The sequence below is a fragment of the Arvicanthis niloticus genome, chromosome 9 (assembly GCF_011762505.2).
Source record: "Arvicanthis niloticus isolate mArvNil1 chromosome 9, mArvNil1.pat.X, whole genome shotgun sequence".
Classification (NCBI taxonomy): Eukaryota; Metazoa; Chordata; class Mammalia; order Rodentia; family Muridae; genus Arvicanthis; species Arvicanthis niloticus.
In genome coordinates, this window is record NC_047666.1 from 57,767,248 (window position 1) to 57,786,329 (window position 19,082).

General features: G+C 39.2%; 1 protein-coding gene across 1 annotated transcript in view; it reads right to left on the reverse strand.

Annotated features, from left to right (window-relative positions):
- The window catches only part of Erc1 (ELKS/RAB6-interacting/CAST family member 1), a 288,788-nt gene that overhangs the window by 265,813 nt on the left and 3,893 nt on the right, over nt 1–19,082 (reverse strand). The window contains 1 exon segment of the mRNA XM_076940435.1: nt 17,613–17,820. The gene's annotated coding sequence lies outside the window, so the exon portion shown is untranslated.

Genomic DNA, 19,082 nt, shown 5'->3' on the forward strand with positions numbered 1-19,082 from the left:
ATCTTTTAAAAAAAATAGAATGTGCTCTTAGCCACTGAGCCATCTCTCCAGCCCTTCCTCCCCTTTTTTTAAACTAACTTGGCAGGGAAACCTCTCCTTGATATAAGGTTACCTAGTGCTTTTCTGTGTAACACTGAGCATACGGATCATGTATTTCATCAATAAAATAATGTACATGATCATAGGATTCTGTACGATACCCAATAATGTTTTAAGTAAAGTTCTGGGAAACAAAGTCACATCAGATCACCATATTCTCATCAAGAACCTCAGAGTTATTATAAAGGCAGACATGTGACATGTTTATAATCCTAGTTACAGGGAGTCTGAGGCAGAAGGATCCAGAATTAGAAACCGGCTTGGGCTACAGAGTAAGACCACATCTCAAAAACTAAGATGAAATAAATAAAACAAATAAGCCAGACAGACATGGTTATATCTGCTTGTAATCCCAAGCACTGGGGAAGATAAAAAGAGGTTTCAAGTTCAAGGCCAACATGAGCTTTTACAAATTCCAAACCAGGCTGATGTATCTCCAGAAAAACTGTTCCAAAAGGATGGAACTGTTAAAAATTATAGGCTACTGTCTCTGCTCTTGGTTGCCCACCAAAACTTAATGGTAAGATCTGATTTCTGAGGACAGTATACACATTGGTTACAGAGCATAAATAGTGGTAAAGACCAGAAAGCTTCCTCTCTAATGCCTATTTCTATAGCTATACAGGCAATTGGAGAGAAAATGAGAGTAATCAACAATATTCCCAAGCTGTGACTAGCAATAAAGGGGCTGGCATAGATGTTATGGACGTAACCAATCACTTTCTGGTTGGATTTAAGGACTGTTCCACAGGAAGAAACACATGCTTGGTATTGCAAATCTAGCCAATTAACCCATGGCTGGGGAGCTTATAGGCCCCAGGGGTGAACCTACTACGATTATTTTGCTAAACATAATACCACGCTGCCCTCTAAATGTTATCTCTGCACGTGTAGAAACAATCACTCTTGGTTTCTTTGTGCACTGAATGGTGGTTAACAGAGAAACTCACTACTGGTGAGAAAAGTGCAGAGAATTAGTGGCTGTGGAGTGCTCAGCCTAGATGGGACATACTGTACATCCTGCCCTCCAGGAGGCTCAGGGATCATCAAGGAAAGGGATCCAGAGACGTTATAAGAACCTGAAGTCAGGGAAAACCCAGAGCAAAGAGTATCTTCTCATGAGAGGACCACTACACTAAAGAACTCACAGCAGCTGTGGTTGCCTGTACACGATCAAGCTAGTCAACAGTCTAGAATTGAGTGAAGGGGGTTAAAAGCCTACACACACCCTTAACTGAAGAGCTATGAACAGTTGATAGCTTCTGGGGTAGGGAGAGTCAGGTTTCTTTCGGAGTATGGTCCCCTTTCATTAACCACATTCTGATGGGTGGTTCAACATCCAGAAGAATATGAACACCACAAACTAGTCAATGGGTAACTGAACAAAACAAACAAACAAAAAAGACATAAAGTTGGAAGGATACCAAGGTTGGGATGGACTGGCACTCAAAAATCAATAACCAGAATTTCTTACACAAAAAAGCTTTGCATATAGACTATGCACATCCACCATTATACTCTCTTTTCTGGACCCACTAATACCTACCTCAGTGTAAGCTATAAATGAATAATTATGATGCTTAAAGTGGGTCATCTGGGCAGTGGTGTACGCCTTTAATTGCAGCACTAGGGAGGCAGAGGCAGGCAGATCTCGGAGTCTGAGGCCAGTCTGGTCTACAGAGCAAGTTCCAGGACAGCCAGGGCTTTACAAAGAAACCCTTGTCTCGAAAATCAAAGAAACAAACAAAGTGGTTAAACAAGAACAGTTTGTACATTTTCAATGCAGATATATTTTTCTGAATACGTTTTACCACTGATTGGTTTGATCTAAATACAGAACCCAGAATACATTATTTCCTACCTTCTATCTGCCTATTCTGGACATTTCATATACAAGGAAAACAATGGTGACCTTTTTGGGTGAAAGGTTAAGGAGAAACAGCACAGAGTGTCAAACTCTTTGCTCAGTTGTTTCATAACACTCCAAATTCCACTTTTCATATTTACTACCTAATCTCAATGAGTTCTCAAAATAGAACAACAAAATCAAAGTCAAAGCCTGGCCACCATCATGCCACCATAAATCTTCTAGATCATAAAAAACACAAAATGTCAACACTGACCCCACACCACAGATATACTTACTCTCTTAGGCAGAATCCTGGCGTTTATTTAAATGTCCACGTATACATCTACACACAGTGATTGCACGGAACCTTTAATTCTCAATCTTTCTACAAAAGCTGATAGCAGACCATGGAACTAGAAAATGCTTTAAGAATAACATATTATAGTAACCTACCTTAAGTTAATCATAGTAGAATAGGCTCACATAAATGTGCTTTGAGACTTTTACTAGAAGATGTAAAAGATGTGATTACTACCATCAGCTACTTAAAGCACAGTCAGTAAAATTCTGGCCTAAATCTAAAAACCACTAGACTAGCCTGCTGTGCTAGGTTATCCTCATCTGTACCGATCACTCACTATCTGAAAATGAATTAATTATTTTAAATTCTAAATTGTTTTTCAAATTTTTTGAAAGAAAGCTTTTTCTCAAAAAGCTATAAAATTTCTAGAGTCAAGAAATATTCATTTTAAACTCTCTGAAAAAAATTTAAAAATCATACTGAAGTACGATGTAGCAGAATTACAGTTTGAAATGAGCTACCATTTGAAAAAGAAGTTTCAATTTTTAATTATTTTTACATAGTAGTGGAGACTGATCCCAGGGCTTTGCACAAGGTAAGAAAGGGTTACCATTGAGCTACATTTCCAACTCAGAAGTTTTTCTTTTTTGCTTGTGTTCTGAGACAGGATCTCACATTCCCTAGTCTGGCTTCCAACCTGTTGTACAGCTGAGGACAGCCTTAAAGTCCTGATGCTCCTCCTTCCACTTTCTGAGTGCTGGGAGCAATAGCATGTCTCATCATGCCCAACATCTACAAGTTCCACTTTTTAAACTATTCTGCATGTTTCATAAGTTCTAAGGTAGATGTTCATTACTGTATCATTTGTACCAGCAAGAACATAAGTTTTCAGCAACAGACTGGTTTAAGTAAATTCTGTTACCTCCAAACTCTAAATATGCTTATCTTTACCTGACATACAAAAACAACCACAGTATATTGCAGTAAAACAGAAAAGCAAGTTGTTAAAGAATACATATAATAGAATCAGTAGTACACAAAATGATACAATACGCATATGTTCATATACACATAGGAATGATTCCAACCCTTAGGTCACAAGTAGCCAAGGTTAGCTAAGATAAGTCTCAAGAAAAACTGTAACTTACTTAAAACATTATGAAAATTTTTTGTGATTGTTTGCATGTATGTAATGTTTGCATTATACGGATGCATGTTGTGTATGTAGGTATATGTTAGAGGCTATAGGTTATCTTCCTTGGTTACTCTCTATCTTACATGTTGGGGAATAGTTTTGTGCACTGTGAATTCAGATGCTGATTTCTATGCCCAGATACCTGGTTGCAGTCCAGATGATAACATGATCAAGTATCTCCAGGCTCTATGTTATATAAAAATTGTTTTCCATCACCTCTGATTGGTTAATAGCTCTATAGCTGATCAGCCAATTAGCTGGGCAGAAGAGATAGGCAGGATTTCCGACCCCAGTCAGGGGGTCCCAAAGGAAATTGGGGGGGGGGGGGTAGAGAAGGACCAGGAGGAGAAGAAAGTGGAAAAACCACGTGGAGAAATCAGAAAGATTCACCATGAGATTATGAGGAGAAAACTGCCATGTAGACACACATGGACCAGAGCAAACCAGAGCAAGACCAGATGGCAAGGAAATTTGGCTGGGTAGTAGCAACCTAGTCCGGTCAGAATAGATCAGAATCTGCCCAGCTATTAGTGCTTACAGCTTGTTAATAAAAAATACTAGGGCTCTATATCTTTATTTAGGAACTAAAACAGGCATAGAAACACCCTGTAATTAATCAGGTACAAGATGGAGCAAAGAACTCCTCCTTCCCCAAGAATTACATTTACACTTACATACTGAGGCAGGATCTCTCACTTGAACGAAGAGCTCACTGATTTGGCTAATCTAGGTATGCAGCCCGTCTACAGATTGTCTGCCTCTGTCTCCAGAGTTCTGGGATTATAAACAGGTGGATACTAGGAATCCAAACTCTAATTCTCATATTTACACAACAAGCACACACACCTCCAAAGCCATTTTACTAGTCCCTTCTGAAAGTTTTGTGATTTGACTGTGTAGTTTCTAAGTGTGAACTTTAAAGGTGACATTGCATAGCTATATCAAAAGTGTAACAAAAAACCTGGGCCAGTGAACTCACCTCATCAAGTAAAGGCGCTTTCCACCAAGCCCAACAATTTGAGTTCAATCCTAGGAATATGAGGGGAGGAGAGAAATGAGCCCTGCAAGCTGTCTCTAATGCCTACACACAAAATTTAACATAAATATCATTAGAAAAAGAGCATCAGCCTGAGGCAGGAGAACTGAGAGTATAGGTCAGTATAGGGTACACAACAGAACTTTGTCTAACAAAAAGAAAGAGCATATATTATTTTCATGTTTTAAAAAAAAACATGTTTATAAACTAAAACATTAAATAAGGACCATTCAGCACTAATTTTTATAGTAACCAATGACCAATGACAGAGGTCTGGATATTGAATGCTAGTATTCTTAGGAACAGTTGGTTTAAAAAAAAAAAAACAAAAATAGAAATTTACACATTAAAGAAAGCACTCATCTCTGTTACACCTTCCACATGTAACTTAGTAAAACTAGGTTTGTTCAAACCATGTGTGCCTGACACACCTTACCCTGACTTATACAATCTTACCCTGACTGTACACCAGAAACTGGAGATCACTGGCTACAGCAGCTCCAACAAAAGGGCATAGGAACATGAAAGACAGTTTCTGATAGGAACAGCAAAATATGAAATTAAAGGTGCAATTATAATATTTGCCACTGTTATTATTTTTCCCTTTTATAGAGGGGTTAGTAACTCAGTTACAAATCAGGTACATTACAGGTTTCAATAATTCTTATCAATTTAATCAAGTTAATGGTGAGTTCTGTCAACATTCTCACCATAACAAACACCTTGTCAAACAGATACTTAGGAGTAAATGTTGCTAATCAGAGCCCTCTTTGATATCAACAATCTAATCTGCCACTCAGTTCAAGGGAGGCAAGCTCTAGGTGAGGGAGCCTTCCCTGGATTCTAAGCCTCATTTACACTGATCTTTTAGAATGCTAAAATATTCAACTGTAACTTTAATTATCTTACATTTTATACCAAATCTCATCCTAAAAAAAATCACGAGCATGGCACAGTATGATATGGGCATGTCATCCCAGCGACTTGGGAGATGGAGCCAGGAGTATCACTTGAACCCAAGTTAGACAAGAGCAGCAGGAACTGCTTAATGGTAAGTTCCTGTCTATTAAAAAATAATGAAATTTAAAACCAGAAGTACCTGTTCACAATTTCTAATCCATAAACCCAAAATACAAAATGTTTGAAACTAATCTGGTGGCCTAACCAGGCTTGTACCAAATGGAAATAGCAACATGTGAGATGAACAAACAAAGCCACAATCCCTGAAACCTCCTTTACAATCCTGGAGGAAAAAAAAAAACAAAAACCCCAAACAGCTAGTTATCTCTGTTATCTCCTACAGCTTTCCTCTAGAAGCTAACACCACACAGGTGTCACAGCCTCCTGCAGTCTAATGAGGCATTACAACCACCAAGCTGAGTAGGACTTGATGGTACATATTGAAGCCAACTTCGACAGATCAGAGTCTGAAGAGCAGGACTGGAGTCATCAGAACACACACACACACACACACACACACACAGAGGCATCTTCTTGATAGTCCAAACAACTTTATTTTAGGGCGAGAAATACACACACTTGGTGGACGAAGCAAGGCTCCAACAACTATTTTTCTTTCATAGCTTATATCCCCCAGTAAAAATCTTTCAAGCAGTATAAAAACTACAATGTGGTCACACTCTATTTCTCTTCAGGTAACAATTACATTGAGCACAAGGAAAAAAACAGCATGTTCTCCAATACTTTTACATGATTAAACATTATAGGTAGAAAACAAATTATTCCCAAAGAACCCACATACATTTGTGTCTAAGCAACTTGTTATAGGTTAACAAAGTGTAATCAAGCAAGGTAATTTTCTCAGCCAGTTTCTCATATTGGCAGGCTGCAATCGTATCAGGAAGCCTAGGGCAAAAATGGTTACAAGAAATTAATCATCGCCTTGATCACCAACTCAGCTTTAGCAAGAAAGGCGCATCAGCTAGTACTAGTCGGGCTGCCAGTGTACTTGTTCCCTAACCACAAAAAATCCCTCACTCAATTATCAAGTGTGCCTTTCTGAACTTTACAATGTTCCTCAAGATTTTCTAAGTCAAAGCCACTAACAAAAAAATCTTAACCTAACTAAACTGACAATCTACATCTCTAAATTCTTTCTAAGGGTGGTGATCATTACCAATAATCTACACCTCTAAGTTCTGAGGGTGATGTTGAATCATTAATCTGCTCCACTAGCAATGCTTGCGAAAGATCAATCACTTCACTATTACTGTAAATGCCAAAGATACTGCCCAGTGAGGGGCTGGAAACCCCCTCAGAGTTTCCATACAACTCACAGATTTATGAGGGATGTTATGACCTTGAAGGCAACAGAGCAAAACTCCACAAAAGCATGTAGTACTAAGGACATGCAGTCCTCAGGGCTCTGCCTCTCTGAGACGCAGCCATCATGATTGTTCTAACCAGTGGGTGACCCTCCTGAGTTCTGAGAGCTGTCTGCTGTTCCTCTTGCAGGAAGACACATACTCTACTCTCAGCACTAAGAAGGTGCAGACAATAGGATCAGAAATTAAAAGTCAGATAGTGCCATTCGAGATCCTATCTCCAGGGGGGGAAAAAAATCCCCTTAAGCAGCAACCTAGACTAGATTCTTAACAATAAACCGTCCTCAAGCTGACAAACACTTTCATTTCTGTTACCCTTTGACAATTGGTACGAAGATCAGAGCACCAGAAATTTGGCTTATTCTTCTATCTGATAAGTGATAAACTGTTAGATCTAAAAGGGCTCATCTTATCAAGTCTCAGCTTGGCCAGGCCTTATGTGTGTATTGTGTTTGATATTATAATACTTAACAGAGATAAAGACAGAAAGTTCTGAGAAGTAAATGGTAAGGACATCTCTCATCACCATTCTATGCAACCAAATACTAGAAATCCTAGACAGAGAAGGGGAAAACAGGGTACCTGAATTGCAAAGAAAAAACAGTAACAATTTACACATTCAAAGAGAATTTAAGGTAAGTTATTAGCTGGCAAAACTTAGAAAAATACAGCCTATTCTGAAAGTTCAAATTTGTCTCCATATAGCAACAATAAACAGAAAATAAATTTTATTTCAAAATTCTCTTGACAACCAGACTTACCCGCTTGTACTCCCAATACTAGAAGTTAAAGCATGATAACTGCCATGGAACCAAGATCATTACAAACTGAAATCAGCTTGGACTACAAAGCATGACCCCGTTTTCAAGAATTAAATAATTAAGCTAGGCATGGTAGCACAGTCCTTTAATTTTAACACTCAAGACACAGATTGGATCTCTGTGAGTTCTAAGCTAGTCAGGACTACACAGTGGGGCGTGAGGGGTTAGGTTTATTACTTATTAAATGAATCAATAAAATTATTTAAATAAAAGCCAGAAACCATGGCATATGCCTGTAGTCCGAGCTATTTGGAAGGCTAGAACAGGAAGCTGAGGTGACAGGCTAACTTAAGCCTGGGAGTTACAGCCGGCCTAAACAACATGATGTGAGATCATGTCTTGTTTAAAAAAAAAAAAAAGTAATAACACAAAAACAAGTCTACTACAGTAGCATAAACAAAACAAAACAAAGGCGGTGTAAGAATACTGCAAAAGAAAAGAGCTACAAACTATTCCTGGTCCTGATGCAGTGGCTCACACCTGTAATCCCAGCATTCTGGGCAGCTGAGGTAAGACTGCCATAAATTGGAGGTTACCCTAGCAAGACAATGTCTCCAAAAGCAAACAAAAAACAAGTAAAGGACTTTTGGGATGGCTCATCACTTGCCACAGAGCCTGATAACCTGAATCTAATACCTGCGATCCACAAGGTAGAAGGAGACAACCAAATATCACAAGTTGTCTTCTGTCCACAAGCTCTCCATGTCTGTCTGTCTGCCTCTCTGTCTTTGTTTCTATCTCTCTTTCTCTCGCACACACACAAATAAACAAATGTAATTTTAAAATAATCATCTAAGAAATGAAAAATAATAGAATCACATTTAAGAATTTTAGACTCCACATCATAAAGCAGTGATTTTACCCAACTTGTAAGTCTAGCCAAATTCTAATTTAGAACCTCAACTTCCTTTTATCTTTTGAGGGAGTTCATGTATGTGAGAGCAGGCACAATCATGTCTTGACCCACATCTTTCAAAAGTCAGAGAACAACCCCAGGTGTCTGCTCACCTCCCACCTTATCTAAGACCTACCAAGTGGGATTTTGTTTTGTTTTTTGTTTTTTTGGAACATGGGTTCATATTTAACCCTTGAGCTTGTTATACAGCCAAGAATAACCTGGAACTCTGATATTCCAGCCTCTACCCTGAGTTCTGCAATTGCAAACTTATACGATCATGTCCAATCAATAAAGTGATAAGCATCTAACACAGGACCTAAAGCAAGCTAGGCAAGCACTCTACTACTGTGTAGCTGCAGTCCTGTATGTTTATTTCAGTCTGATATGTTTATTTCAGTCTCTCTACATCACCTAGGCTATCCTGGAACTCACTGTGTAGACCAGGCTGGCTTTGAACTCACAGAGCTCCACCACATCTGCCTCTGGGGTTAAAGGTACATACCACCACTCAATACATTTCTTTTTCTTTTATTTTGGGTTTTTTGTTTGTTTGTTGTTTTTGTTGTTGTTGTTGTTGTTTGAGACAAAGTTTCTCTGTTTGGCCCTGGCTGTCCTAGAACTCATTCTGTAGACCAGGCTGGTCTTGAATTCAGAGATCTACCTAGCTCCGCCTGCCAAATGCTAGGATTAAAGATGTACACCACCACACCTGACCCTCATGCAGTTCTTATTCTGACAAACTGATTCCAATTTTAAAATGAAAATCCAACAGACCCACAGGCAAACATTTTAAATAGTTTTATTAAGTCATTAGTCAAACACTATTTTATAGTATATGTTGATGAGTTTTAGTAAGTTCATATAATTATACAACCATCACAATGTTTAAAACATTTCAACTAACACCAAAAAAGTTGCTGATGCCAAGCATGGTGGCACCCACCTACAAACCCAGCACTCAGGAAGCTAAGGTAAGAGGCCAGCCTGGGCTCCTAATATTCATTTTCAGTTATTCCTCAACCCTATGCATCGATCCAACCACAACTGATTTGATAGACTTCCCCGTAAACTTCTCATAAATAACATTATAAGCCTGTTAGTTCTTCATTTGGCATAACATTTTGAGGCTATTTTGTGAGATTTATTAGTAGTTTGTTCCTTTTTATTGTTCATCAGCTCACCTGCTCCCAAATTTTGCTGTTGTAATTAATGCTGCTGTGAATATCCACGCACAAATCTGTGGACATGTTTTCATTTCCTCTTTTGTAGACACCTAATTACAAGAGCTAAGGGCATACAGTAAATATGTTTGACTTGTTTCCATAATATCTGTAGCATTTAATAGCGCTGCCAGCCATGCAGAGGAACACCGGCTCCTCACCTCCTCACCTGCACTATCCCATTCTTTTCATTTGAGCTATTCTCCAAGGGTGTGGGTGGTTAGCTCACTGTGGTGTCTCTGATCTAATGACTAATGGTGGGAAATATCTTTCCCAGGTGCTTATTACCATGGCAGTGAAGGCTCTATTCAAATCTTTTGTTCATATTTTCTTGGCTTGTTTATCTTATTAGCAAGAGTTCCTCATATGTCCTAAATGCAAAGGAGCTTGCATTTAGATGGAGAGATGGCTCAGAAATTTCAACAGTTTACTGTTCTGTAAGAAGGCAGAGTTCAGCCCTTACCACCCACAGGCTGCTCACAAACACCTGGAACTCCGAGCCGATGATCCCTTCTCATTTCTGTGAGTGCTCACACAAACACACACACAAAAATAAAATCTTTAAAAATAAGAATAATGTTCTAAATAAAAGATACAAGTCCTCTATCAACTGCATGATTTCAAGTATTTTTCTCTGATTTGTCATTTTTTTTTTTTTAAATTTTGTTAGTGACTGCATTTAACTTTCAACTTGTTTGTTTGTTGGGTTTTTTTTTGGGGGGGGGAGGGGGGGAACAGGGTCTCTATGTAGTTCTATATGCCCTGGAACTTACTATGTAGACCAGGTTGGTCTCAAACTTACAGAGATTCACCTGTTTCTGCTCCACCTTACAACCTAACCTATCTATCCCTGTCCCGGTGGCCCTAGTGCAAAGATTAAAGGCATGTACCACCACACCTGGACAAAAATTTAATTTTGATAAACATCAAATTGTCTTATTTTCTTTTATGAGTTCTGCTTTCAATCTTGTTTCTGGAAAGCCCTAGCTGAGCATGGGTGCACCACTAACTTGAGAAGCAGAAGGGAAAGTCAATTGGGCCTGACAGTTTAGCATCATCCTGGAAAACAGAACTATAAACCCAGGAATCCATCCCAAAACAAAATCCTGGAAAGAAAGACAGCAGCAGCCAGGAGGAGAAGCAGCAGGTGGGGGGGCAGAATGATTGAGGCTAACAACGACACACATCTGTGAGTACAATGACACTTATCACTTTGTATGCTGACCTAAAACACTAACTTAAAAACTTCTCTCCTCAGAATTTCTCCTATGAAGTAAAATTTGAGGGTGTTGTTTGTCTTGCATATAGTGGTAGTCAATTGTTCTATTACTCTCCCCCATTGAATACCTTAGCACCTCTGTCAAAAATTAATCACCTTTGATTCCAGTGGCTCAGGAGGCACAGGCAGGCCATCTACACAGTGAGTTCCAAGAGCTACCCTATCTCAAAAAACAAAGAAACAAACAAAACTTAATTGACCAAAATGTGATCAGCACCCAAAAGAGACATCTGTGCACCCATGTGTATTGCTGCAGTATTTATAATAGTAAAGATATAGAATCAGCCTAGATGAAAAGAAATATATATGTATATTTATATATACATCGTAAAGAATGAAATTATGGCTGGGCGGTGGTGGGGCACGCCTTTAATCCCAGCTCTTGGGAGGCAGAGGCAGGTGGATTTCTGAGTTTGAGGCCAGCCTGGTCTACAGAGTGAGTTCCAGGACAGCCAAGGCTATACAGAGAAACCCTGTCTCAAAAAACAAAACAAAACAAAAAGAACGAAATTATGTCATTTGCAGTAAAACAGAACTATGTCCTAGCTTCTCCGTTGCTGTGATAAACACTGACCAAAAGCAGCTTGGGAATGAAAGGGCTGATTTGCCTTACACATTACAGTCCATTTCTGAGGGAAACCAAAGCAGGAACTCAAGCAGCATCCTGGAGACAAGAACTGAAGCAGAAAGTGTGTCGGAGTGCTGCTTTATGGCTTACTTCTCTTGGCTTGCTCAGACTGTGTTCTAACAGCACCCAGGACCTGCTACTCAGAAGTGGCATCACCAACAGTGAGTGGGCTGTGCTCTCCCACCTCATCCAACAGTCAAGAAAATGCTCTGCAGGGCAGTATATTGGAAGCATCTTCTCAGCTGAGGTTCTCTCTTCCCAGATGACCCTAGCTGTGTCAAGGTGATGAAGAAGTAACCAGTACAAACTGGATATTGTTATAGAAATTATACAAAGGGGAAAAAATATCAAATGTTTTCTTTCATATGTAGAAACTGGAGGGGGAAGTATGTTATAATCATACAACAGAATACCATCCAGCAATGCAAGTGAACAAACCTCAGTGATTCATAATCAAAAATCTCTCAAAATGTCATATCAAGATTCCAGTATAAAAGAATAGGATATATATGATTCCATATAGATGTAGTTGAAAAGTAGAAAGAATAAACCTAGAAAAGCCTATACAGTAGCCCCTTACCATGCAGTTCCACTGTCTGTGGTTTCGGGTACCAAACAGTAAGCTAAAATATGATAATATTAAGTGGGAAATTGCAGGAATAAGCAGTAAGCTCTAAATCATATGTTATTTGAATAACATCAAAATATCTCATGCCATCTAGTTCACCTTTCCCAGGAATCTACTGGATCCATGCTGTCTATGCTACCTATCCATTAGTCTCTGGTGGCTTCCTAATTAGCTCTGCTATCAAGATGCTGAGTCCAAGTACCCTTTCCAGAGCAGCCTAACACTATGTCTCAATACCTACGCCATTCACCTCAATACACTTCATCCCATAGGCAATTGTATCATTTCACATTATCTCAAGGACTGAACACAAAGCCAAAACAGTGGTGTGGGGCTGAAATTGAAATACTCAGGAGACTGAGACAAGGAGGATCACAAGTTCCAGACCAGCCTAGACTACCTAGAGAACTTCTCTCAATAACGGGGATGGGGTGGCGGAATAGCTAGGTGTGATGGTGCATGCCTTTAATCCCAGCACTCATAAGGAGAGGTAGGCAGATCTCTTCGAGTTCAAAATCAGTCCTACATAGTGAGATTCAGGCTAGAAGGGCTACAGTGAGACCATGTCTAGCTAGCTGGATGGACGGATGGATGGATGGGTGGGTGGATAAATGGATAGGTGGGTGAGAGGGAAGGAGAGTAGGAATACAGTTCAACAAGGTAGGTAAGTTGATTAGTTATCCTCAAATGTATTATATAGTCCAACGTGCCTTCTAACTCCTGTCTCAGCTTCCTAAATGCTGGGCTGACAGGTGGGATCTTCTGTCTCACTACAGAAGAGGCAGCCTACAGTATGAGTCACATAGGACAGTGGCTATATCTCAATAAAGCAGGAGTGGACTAGACTGTGATGAGTACAGAAAGCTTCTAGAATGGTGACAATGTCCCAATATTTGATTTAGAAGATAAGTATACCATACTTTGTTAACTACACATTTGTTTTAGATATTTTTCTAAATATTTATATTTAGATAGATATAATATCTTTGATATATATAGTATATAATATATAAATATGTATAAATAATATATAATATAGTATATATCATATTTTATATAATGTATATTATGTATGATATATAAAATAGAAATAGCTTTGTGTGTTTGCGTGTATACATGTTGATGCAGCTGTGTGTTTATATGAGTGCATATGTGTGTGCATGCATCTAGATCAGGAGTACATTTTAGGTATCATTCTTTAGGAGCCTTATAATTTGAGACAAATTAGGCTAGGCTGACTGGACAACTAACCCCAGGGATTGGCCACCATGCTTAGCTTTTCACACAGGTTCTAGTGCTACAGCTGAGGTGTTTGTGCTTGTGCAGCAAGCACTTTACCTACTGAGCTACTTCTCTAGTTCATAATTTTCTACTTTAATGGGCGAATTATATTACACATTAAAATGAAGTTTAAAGTTTAAACTTTTATTTTCCAAAATGGCTTCACATTAATATCACAAATGTTAAACCTAAGGCGTTTCCTCCAGAACACTGGTTAATTCCGAATGAAAGGCTTTCAGATAAACAATAACAATGGGGAAGTTAAGGTAATATATTCAGAGAATGGTAAGGTGAGACTGTTTACTCATCTATAGAATACCACGATAAAACTAGAAAAAATGCAGGGGATTAATCTTATTATTTGGTGAACCACTAACAATGATAGTTTAATGACTACCAAATCATTTTGGTGGCACACACTTAGAATATAATCCCAATACTCCGAATGCTGAGGCGAGAGGACTGCAAATTCAAGGCTTGCCCGGGCTACATAGTGAGACTCTATCTCAGAAAAGAAGTAAAATTAAACAGTTATCCTTCTAAAACATACTTGATAGTGTGTCCTAATTAAAAGTTCATAGCTTCCCTGGTGGGGGGAGGGGCGTGCACCTTTAATTCCAGCCCTTGGGAAGCTGAGGCAGGTACATCTCTTTGTTCCAGGCTAGCCTAGTCTACAGACTGAGTTACAGGACAGCCAAGGCTACATGGGGAAACTGTGTCTCAAAAAACAAGCAAACAAACAAACAAAAAGTGCTCATACTCTCATAGGTAGGAGCAAAGGCTAAGGAATCTTACTTAGCACTCACTCAAAGCTTGCAACCCAGGAGGGAATGCATTAAATACCTCTTTAAAAATATTCACACCAACACTGAACACTACATAGGTATAAAAAAATTAATAAAAAATAGTAAGCTAGGAGGTAGAAAAGAGGGAGAAACCACATATATTTCTGGATTGGTGTGCTAACTAAGAAATACCAGAAAAGAGCAGACATCATGCATTCAGACTGGAATGTACTAAGTCTAAGGAGCTGCTGATGGAAATAGTGAGCAACTAGTTAAATACACTGGTTCTCACACTCAGGACAGAAGGGGCCTTAAAGATGAGAATACATTCTCAACATAAGAGAAAACACATGGGGACAGAATGGCCTGGAGAAATTCAGCCACTTAATGAGTAGGTAGAAAAAAGGATTCCAAAGGTGACTGAAAGCAGAGCTGAGAGCCTGAGCAAGGAACACAGGAGCAGCCGGGTGGTGGTGGCGCACACCTTTGATCCCAGCACTTGGGAGGCAGAGGCAGGCGGATTTCTGAGTTCAGGGCCAGCCTGGTCTACAGAGTGAGTTCCAGGACAGCCAGGACTACACAGAGAAATCCTGTCTCAAAAAAAAAAAAAAAAAAAAGAAAAGAAAAGAAACACAGTAGCACCCTCTAAAAATTCTAAAGGGAGAGATTTACAAATGGCACCCGCCTGTAATTCCAGCACTTAGAAAAAGCTGAAACAAGACAAGTAATGTGAAGTTGTGGCCAGCCTGAGCTATGTAGTGAGTTCAAAACCATCCTGGAAGACACAAAACCTTGTCTGAAAAAAAAAAAAAAGAAGAGGAGGAGGAGGAGGAAGAAGAGAGGAAAAGAAAAGAAAAGAGAAAAGGGCAACTGTGAAGTCTGCTGTGGCAGGCAGTTTCCAACATGGATATTAAATCCCATCTTGAGTTTGTTGGATCTAAACATCATCTAATATACAAAATACAGCAAAAGTGAGAGCACATCACTTAAAAGATTTACAAAACACTGAGGCTAGTATCTCCCCACTTCCCTCAGAGCTCTTGATACCCGGGATACAAGGTGCCATTGTTGTAAGTGCCCACATAAACCCATGCAGGGATCCAAATGGCAGTGAACAGCCAACAAAAACCTGAAGCCTACGACCAGCCATTCCTGGGAGCCTGGAAGGAGAACCTCCTCCCTTGAAGCTCTGAGATCACAGCAACCTCAGTCAACACCTCCACACCCTTGCTGATGACCCTGAATCAGAGGCACCAAACACAGCCAGACTTCTAACACAAACTATCAAAGGAGAAATGTTTCTTATTTTAAATTTGGGGGTCATTTATTATGTAGCAACCGACCACAGGTACAGCTGCTAAAGGATTAAATACAAGGACAGAAGAACAGCCACTGGCTATATTCATGTGCTATTTTCAGTCTCAGTAAAATCATAAAGATGACACAGAAGGAAAAGAAATCACAGCTGGAAAAAAAAAAAAGAAAGAATACAATAAATGTGGACAGCTCTTCTCAAGAAATTTGGCTCTAAAGCTGGAGATGGTGGTTCCAGCCTGGAATCCCTAAATCTGGACAGAGTAGGTAAAAGTGAGGATCAAGAGCTCAAGGTCATAGTGAATTTGAGGACAGACAAACTGGGCTTCATGAAACTCTGACTCAAAAATAAAATAATAAAATCGAACCATAAAGTTTGACTGCAAAGCTGAAAAGCAGCTTAGAACAATAAAATATGGAGGTGTAGAATTTCTCAAGAAGAGACTTTTTAAGTTAAGAAATGGTAAGAAACCAAAAGAGAAAATTTATTTTCTTGAGAAGTCTGCCGAAGTCTTCTTTCTGCCTTAACTGAAAACTCTTGTCACACGGCTCTTTTTCAGTCTCCCATGCCATACCCAATAATGAGAAATGGCCTTCACCTGGCTGATATTCCTAAACCCACATGAAGAGCCTTACTGTGCTTCTCATGCTATTCAGCCAACATAGTCTTTCTACTTCACCCTCCTCACTGACTTCTGACATCCATTTCAGGACTCATACGAACCAACTTCACGGTAGCTGCTAGGCTCTGCACCACCACTCCTGCTCCAGTGCTGCTCGGTTCAATATACACATGAATGGGTCCTTTAACTCTCCATTCTCAGTAAGCCACTCTATTTTCTGGCTTCAGCCATTCAATCACTTGTGAATTCATTTACTTGTACTACTACCCATTTAGTCATCAAATATAGTAACTACCTATTATTTGCTCAGCAGAGAACACATGACAAATAGTCACTGTCCTAATAAAATATAGGACTTTTTTATATATTCCACAAAGACAGCATGAAAAGATGTAGCTGAAATCCAGTACATGATAACCGCATTTCTTTTATTCATCAGTCAAGTAACCAGATCATTCATTCTATAAAACTGGTATTGTCTGGTATGATTCAGTGGATCTCTGTGGAATCCTAGAGATCACTATTTCCCTTGAAAGGGTTCAAAACTATCTATTAAGAGAATCTATTCTAAAATAAAGCCAGAGTTCATCATTAGACCAGAAAAATGAAATATTTCTTAATACAATTTTAAAATGACTAAATAGCATTTAATTGCACAGAAATTTACTGGCAGGAAAAACAAAAATTAGACATTGTAATACATGCCTAAAATTCCAGCCCTCTGTAGGTGGAAGTAGAAGGATTGTCACTTGGTCCAGAACAGGGAGTTAGCGTGCGCTCGCGCTCTCTCTCTCTCTCTCTCTCTCTCTCTCTCTCTCTCTCTCTCACACACACACACACACACACACACACAAAGAAGCCTCAGAGATTGTCCAATGCACTGCTGTTCTTGCAAAGAACTGGGGTTCAATTCCCAGTACCCATCTGGCAGCTCACAACCAACTATAACTCTAGTTCCAAGAGATCCAATGCCCCTTTCCAGACACCGCAGGCACCATGCACACGCGTAGGGCACAGAGGGCACAGACATAAGAGTAGGGGAAACACCCATACACATACAATGGAATAATGTAGGGTTTTTTTTTTAAGTTTTTAACAAAAAAAGAGAAATAGTGATTAAAAGAGAAAAAGAAAAATTAAGGTGGGATGGAAGAAACTGTTCCCTGAGTTCTTGATATGATACATTTACTATTTCAGCATATAATATTATATATATAAAAATAAAAACAAAAATCACAGATATCTTCTTTGTTCATTTTTAACTTTTCTAATCAATCCAGGCAAATAAAAGAACTGAATGATGCTTGTACCTGTCTCATCTATCTCACACCAGGATACTGAGTCATCTGCTTTGTTAGACATTACAGTCAAGCGGAGTTCTCGTGCCTAACATGCTGGCACACCAAACAGTGACAGAGTTGATCATTTCTTTTCCTCCTGTAGAACACCATGCTTTTCTGGCTTTCCTTCTTATTCAGTGACTTTACTGTCAGCTCCTCTGCATTTCTCCAGGATAACCTGCAGGTTTTGGTGAGGTGAAGGCCATAAAGACAGAGGTGTTTGTCAGTTAGCTACTGCACCCCCAATGCCTAAGGAGCACCTAGAATCATTCTAACTTCAGGACAAGATGAATACATAAATGAATGTGTCCCAGGGGCTCAGAGGCTTGGCTCTCTTCTCTCTCTAAACTCACTCTCTGATGCTCTCAACATGCCACAATTTTAAATACGAGAAGAAACCGCTTACTTTTCTTGCATATCTCTCTTGAACTTCCAGAATTCCCCTAAACATGCTTCAACTGCTGTCTTCACCCTTGTACTAGTTGTTCAAGCAAAAACCTTACTTATTCTTTAAGATATTTGCATTCCAAATTCAATCACTACAATTTATCTACCCTCAATATATACTCAAAATCCAATCACCTCCCACCATTTCATTTCCTGTCACTTGGTCAGAGCCATTCACATGGAAAACATCACCACACAATCTCTTGCCTACTGTGCTTATTTCTAGCTCCCACCTGCCCTAAGGTCCCACAAAGTCGTAACAGCTATTCTTCTAAAACACTAGTCAGAGTACATGGCTCCCTTACTCGGGTTATTTCCACTGGTCTACAAGCTTCTTGCTCCTGTCACCATACCTTCCCTCCCTGCTACTGTGTCTTCCCCACCATGATCAACTGTATCCCTCTGAACTAAAAGCCAAATCCTTTCTCCCTGAAGTTATTTTGCCAGGATGTTTAACATGGCAACAAGAAAAAAAACTAAGGCAATGCTTATTAACATCCAATGTGCGTAATTTATTCATTTACCTATTTTATCATATGCCTCCTCAGCTAGGATAAATGTTCCATAAGATTTTAATATTTTTTATACTAAGGTCACACTTTATAGTCATATAGATGAATTATTTATTTTATGTATACAAATGCACTGTAGTTGCCCCCTACTAGAGTCTTAGCACCTAAAACACTTGGCACATAGTACATGCTCAATGTTTTGTGTATATGGGGTTTTTTTAAATAATTACATTATTTATTTTGTATTTGCGTGTGTGTATGGTGAACATGTGAAGGCCAGACAACAACTTGTAAGAATCAGTTCTCTCCTACCATGTCAGCCCTGTGGACTAAACTCAAGTGTTCGGCCTGGCAACAATTGCCTGTACCTACTGAAACATCGCCCAGTCTTCAACATGCATATTTTAACTGAATGAGTAACAATGCTCAAGGAATAAAGTTCAAAAGGTGTTAACAAGCTAATTATGTGTCAAACTGTTTA